The 6,000-nt window shown below is 43.8% G+C and overlaps 1 long non-coding RNA gene across 1 annotated transcript in view; it reads left to right on the top strand.

The window, feature by feature from the left end:
* The first annotated feature begins 1,026 nt into the window (after positions 1 to 1,026).
* Positions 1,027 to 6,000, top strand: part of LOC122428715 — a 51,594-nt gene continuing 46,620 nt past the window's right edge. Inside the window, exon 1 of the long non-coding RNA XR_006265806.1 lies at positions 1,027 to 1,158. This is a non-coding gene — a long non-coding RNA (uncharacterized LOC122428715). The remainder of the gene's footprint in view (positions 1,159 to 6,000) is intronic.

Raw genomic sequence — 6,000 nt, 5'->3', positions numbered from 1 at the left:
TCTTCAAGAGGCTTTTTAGTTCTTCTTTGCTTTCTGCCATAAGGGTGGTGTCATCTGCATATCTGAGGTTATTGATATTTCTCCTGGCAATCTTGATTTCAGCTTGAGCTTCATCCAGTATGGCATTTCGCATGGGGTACTCTGCATATAAGTTAAATAAGCAGGGTGACAATTGACAATATACAGCCTTGAGGTTCTCCTTTCCCAATTTGGAACCAGTCTGTTGTTCCATGTCCAGTTCTAGCTGTTGCTTCTTGACCTGCATACACGTTTCTCAGGAGGCAGATATGGTGGTCTGGTATTCCCATCTCTTGAAGAATTTTCCAGTTTGTTGGGATCCACATGGTCAAATGCTTTAGTGTAGTCAATGAAACAAAAGTAGATGTTTTTCTGGAATTATCTTGCTTTTTCTATGATCCAACAGATGTTGGCAATTTGATCTCTGGTTCCTCTCCCTTTTCTAAATCCAGCTTGAACATCTGGAAGTTTACAGTTCACATACTGTTGAAGCCTAGCTTGGAGAATTTTAGACGTTACTTTGCTAGCGTGTGAGATGAGTGCAATTGTGTGATAGTATGAACATTCTTTGGCATTGCCTTTCTTTGGGATTGGAATGAAAACTGGTCTTTTCCACCTCTTCAGGGGGCCTTTAAATAGGTAATTAGCTAAGACAGTATGTTATGGACCCTTCTGAGTTCGTCCCCAGGAAGGAGACTTCTTATGCCAGGTGTCCGGGGGGGGGGGGGGTCAGCCAATGGAACAGATTTGGCTCATAAGCAAAGGAAAGCTTTGTTCTCTGATTAGAAAATGGAGAGGCGAGAGCCTGCTCTAGAGCAAACAAGCTGCTTGTTTGCTTTTTAGGGATCAGTGGGCAGGGCTTGCTTTGCAGGGAGCCCTGTCAGCGGGGAGCGGAGGGGGCGGAGTTCTCACGAGGCGGGCAGAGCTGCGCTGCTCTGGCTCAGGATTCTGGCGCTGGGCTCGGCTAACAGCCCACTGCCGCCATCTTGAATTGCTGTGTGGTGTTGGCTTCTGCACACAGCGTGAGGTGTTGGCGCAGCTGTTTCTCACCAAGACCTCTGGTCTGAAGGGTCACGTGCAAGGCCTCTGCGTACGGCACTGTATGAGCAAGCATCAAGACTAGCACCACGGAAGAAAAAGGTTAGACTGTTTTATTACCTAGATTCTATTTTTATTTCCTGAAAACTCTTAATGGACTTCGCTGGTGGTAGTTATATATCAACATTTATTTTTACTCATTTATTTTTGTTTGCCCCTGTAAGTGAAGCTTCATGGCTGCAGAAAACTTATCAGTTTGGTCATTGCTGTATCTCTGCATCTAGTCCCATGCCTGGTGTTTCCTCATAACCGGAAGAGCTGGGTACTATTGTCCTTCTCACTTCACTGATAGGAATTGAAGTCCAAGGCCCATAGGTGGTAAAGGACACAGTCAGGCCTGGAACCCAAGGGCTTAGACTCCAGAAGCAATGCTCTGATTTACTGTGCTCTCAATGATTTGGTAAAAGAGGAGAAGCGTGCACTAATTTGGCCTGTCGTAGGTGATAGGGAAGGACTTTGTTGTGGTAAGGCCTTTTGAGTAGGGCCTTGAGTGTTGGGGACCACTTTCTAGGATGGTGATGGGAAGAAGGATATTGCAGGTGGTGGAGAAAATGACCAGGGTTCTTGGTCTTTCTCAATCAATAGAAATCAACTAGAGGCCAGACAAGAAATTCAGGCAATGCTTTACTGGGGCCCCTGCTGCAGCAGGTGGGAGCAAGAACTAACAAGGAGTTCCCTTGCGCACTCGCCCACTCAGGGGGCCAAGCCCATTCCTTACATGGGGTGAGGGTAGGGGTGTGTCCAGCATTCAGGCCGGAGGAGTAGCTCAGGTGGTTTGCCCTTCCCTCTGGTGGTGTCGAGGGGCTTCCCTGACTCAGATGATAAAGAATATACTTGCAATGTGGGAGACCTAGGTTCGATCCCTGGGTTGGGAAAATCCCCTGGAGAAGGAAATGACTACCCACTCCAGTATTCTTGCCTGGATAATCCCATGGACAGAAGAGCCTAGCAGGCTACAGTCCATGGGATCCCAAAGAGTAGGACACAACTGAGCAACTTTGACTTTCATTTCACTGGTGGCGTTGAGTGCAGGGGGCATGCACAGTACCCATCTTTTGCCCCTGACACTCAGTTTTTGCTCCAGGCTCTTTAGAAGTGGCAGTTGGGTTTTTGGTCTCTTTGTATCTTTTGTCCAGAATCTGCACCAACTGGGCGTGCATGCAGTTATTTTCAGTCCCATACAGTTTCTTTAAATCCTGTTGCTGAAGGAGAGGTGTGTCCAGATGCAAGCATTGCAGCACTGCAGCAAAGGGTGCCTGGTCCCAACCTGTTTCAGTGGGAAGAGTGTGAACAAAACCAGGATCGGGAAAGCACCAGAACATTCTGGGAAGAGTGAGTAATTGTAGAATAGGGTGTGGGGGAGTTAAAATTGGAAAGGTGGGTTGCATCATTCTGTAGAGGGTTAGAAGACATCAACATTATTTCATTTTGTTTGTTAAGAGGAGGCTCTGTCTGTATTTCAGGAAGAGACAGCTGCACAGGATAAGTGTCAGAAGGCAGCTGTTGGTTTTGAACAAATCATATAAATACTTAGGATCCTATTTTACTTATTTGTAAAATGTAAATATAAATACCTTGTTCATAGTTTTTCATTTTTACTTTTCTCGAGAGGGTTAAATAGGATCATCTTATGGAATTACCCTGTAAACTTTAGTTTATACAGTACACAAAGGTTAGTGAAGATTTTCATCATATGGTTCCTGACTAAAGAGAAAGTAGAAGTTAGCAGGTGGGCAATAGCAGAGATCTGAGTGAAAAATGACCAGAGTCTTTAAGATGATAAGATAATTAGATACTATTGTCTAACAAGATTAAGTTTAAATGAGTTTATGTTTGTAAAGCTCTTAGAATACCTGGCTCATAACTCACCATAAGTGATTATCTTTCTATCATTCTATGTTTTTTAAGTAATAGGAATGCAAAAGATGTTTAAGGGGTGGAACTAATTACGATTATATGCTTTATTGTGTGAAGGTCAGTTGCAGAGAAAATGGAATCAGAAATAACAGCAATAAAAAACTATAACCTCAGGTGCCTAGGAGAGTGTTCATTAATTGTTATAAGGAAGAAAGAACAGGGAAGAGATGAAGACTTCCTTTGAACATGATACATTGTCCCTTAAAAACTCATAGCGGATGTTCGAAAGCTCTGAAAATGGGGACATGGTGTAAAAGGATGGAAGGAGCTCATGGTCAGAGGAATACATTGGGGGATTTTTGTTTAGAATGGTTACTTGGAGTTTGGGATCATATGAAGAATAGAGTGAACGAAGGTTAGAGAGAAAGGCCAAGGGCAGAAATGTAGAACAATGCTTCTGAAGCTTTACCATGTATATGAATCACCTGGGCATGTTATTGAACTACAGACTCTGACTCGGTAGGTCTAAAGTGGGGCCCGAGATGCTGTTCATCTGACAAGCTCCCAGCATGCAGCAGTATTGCTAGTCCATGGGCACAGCCTGAGGTACTGAGATGAGGTCAGAAAATTGAGAGCCAGAAGCAGAGAGAAAGAAAGGGAGAGAGGGGGAGCAAAAATAAAATTATTGAGAATACAATTCTCCAATGCAATGAAAAAAAGGGGAAAGAAAGTTTCAAAGTGAGAGAGTGTTCCTTAGTGCAAGGACAATAAATGAGGCTTAATTTTGACAAGTAATCCAGCATATGTAAATAAGAGCATGGTTTCAGCAGGTAAATGTTGGAAGTCACATTACAGGAAAGAGGTAGAAACACTAAGAGTGATTTTAAACCATCTAATAGAAAAGTTAAACAGAGAAAGAAAAATTGGGGTGTGATAGTTGCTTTAATGCAGCTGTAATTGTAAGGGAAGCATTGCTGTAAAGATGAGGAAAATTCCTAAGTAGGCTTAGAGGAAAGAGGCAGTAGAGAAGAAATGCTTAACTGGAGAAAGAGAGGGAGACAGAATATGTATCAGAGGGAAAGAAAGGGGAGGGGGAGGAGGTTAAATCTAATAGGCAACAGACATGAAAAGAGAACAGATGAAAACATAGAGATGGTTTCAGGCAGAGGAGAGACTAGGGGAATAGATAACATTAATATCAGATGGTTTAATCTATGAGGGGATACAGAGCTAAGGCAAGTGAACAGATTTGGAGCAGACTCTGTGGCTGGCCTGACAAGGAACAAAAAGAGGGGAGTGAGGATGGCCAAGCACAATGAGTGCACTCTGAGGTTAGGTGGCATGAACGTGTAGTGTGGGCCAGCGGGCACCGTTCATCAACGTTCTTAAGCACAGCAACAGCGCACCGTGAGGCAGAAGTAGAGCTGTGGGCTTCCGCGGGTGGTGGGAGCTGGACTTGTGGGTCCATGTGAACAATGTGGTCATTCTGGTCACATGTTGGCATTTTTAATTTTTGCCTCGAGGTTAGGTAAAGAGCCAGGTGAAGCTGAGAGGGAGGACGGAATCATGAGTCAAAGCAACGTGATGGGGGGGGGGGGCGGGGGGGGGCGGGATGAGTACTAGACTCAGAGCCAGGAGACTGGGTTTCCTACCTTGCCTTCACTTTCCAGATGCAGACCTTGGATAATCTCCCTTAGCTTTTTATCTTTACAAAGATAAAGTTGGATAAAGTTGTTGAAGTAAATTAGCCCTCAACCTTGGCTATACATAGAATTGCCTGGGGAAGTTTAAGAGATCCCTATCTTAGAATAATTCAATCAGATTGGGAGGTGTGTCTTCAGTTCTGTTCAGTTCAGTCGCTCAGTTGTGTCCGACTCTTTGCGACCTCATGAATCGCAGCAGGCCAGGCGTCCCTATCCAGCACCAGCTCCCGGAGTTTACTCAAACTCATGTCCATCGAGTTGGTGATGCCATCCAGCCATCTCATCCTCTGCCCGTCCCCTTCTCCTCCTGCCCCCAATCCCTCCCAGCATCAGGGTCTTTTCCAATGAGTCAACTCTTCGCATGAGGTTGCCAAAGTATTGGAGTTTCTTAGGTGTGTCTTAGGTATCTGTTTGTTGTTGTTGTTGTTTGTTCATGTGTTTTTAAAGCTTGTCCAGTGACTTTTCCTCCTAGCTCTGTTAAGACAGAGCTGCTTCCCTGGTGGTTCAACTGGTTAAGAATCCGTGTGCAATGTGGGAGTCCTGGGTTTGATCCCTGGGTTGGGAAGATCCCCTGGAGAAGGAGACAGCTACCCACTCCAGTATTGTGGCCTGGTGAATATCATGGACTGTATAGTCCATGAGGTTGCAAAGAGTGGCACAACTGAATGAATTTAACTTCACTCTTAAGATATAATTGACATGTAGCATGTGTAAGTTTAAGGTATACAAAAGATGATTTGATAAACATATATATTGTGTAATGATTACCATGTTTGTTAAGAAGATTAGTGAATAATCTGTCATCTCACATAGCTACCTTTTTTTTTTTTTTGTATGTGATAAGAACCGTTAAGTTATCTTAGCAACTTACATGTATACAATGTGGTTTTGTTAACTATAGTTGCCATGCTAGACATTAGATTCCCAGAACTTATTTGTCTTATAACTGGAAGTTTGTGTCTTTGACCAGCTTCACCCATTTGCATCCCCAACCTCCACCCCAACCACCAGTCTCCTCTGTTTTTAGGAGTTTTGTTTTTTTAAATTCCACATATAAGTTCAGTTATAGGGGGTGATTGGAATGTTGGAAAAATAGGTCAGAAGGTGAAATTTCAGGTTGATGATGCAGTTGAGGGAAAGGCCCCATGTGGGTGGCCATTACTACTTAGGGTTGAGTTTTGTGACTGCACAGAAACCATTTTTTACTGAATTTCTATCAGAGACACTGTGTAGACAGCCTATTGAATAAATTCCATATCCTGATGGTTGAGAGCACATGGGTTCTAGCCAGTGCCAATCATAGCACTTAGAGACTGGGTCACCA

The sequence above is a fragment of the Cervus canadensis genome, chromosome 27, assembly GCF_019320065.1.
Source record: "Cervus canadensis isolate Bull #8, Minnesota chromosome 27, ASM1932006v1, whole genome shotgun sequence".
In the NCBI taxonomy this organism is placed as follows: Eukaryota; Metazoa; Chordata; class Mammalia; order Artiodactyla; family Cervidae; genus Cervus; species Cervus canadensis.
This window is presented reverse-complemented; position numbering and strand designations above follow the sequence as displayed.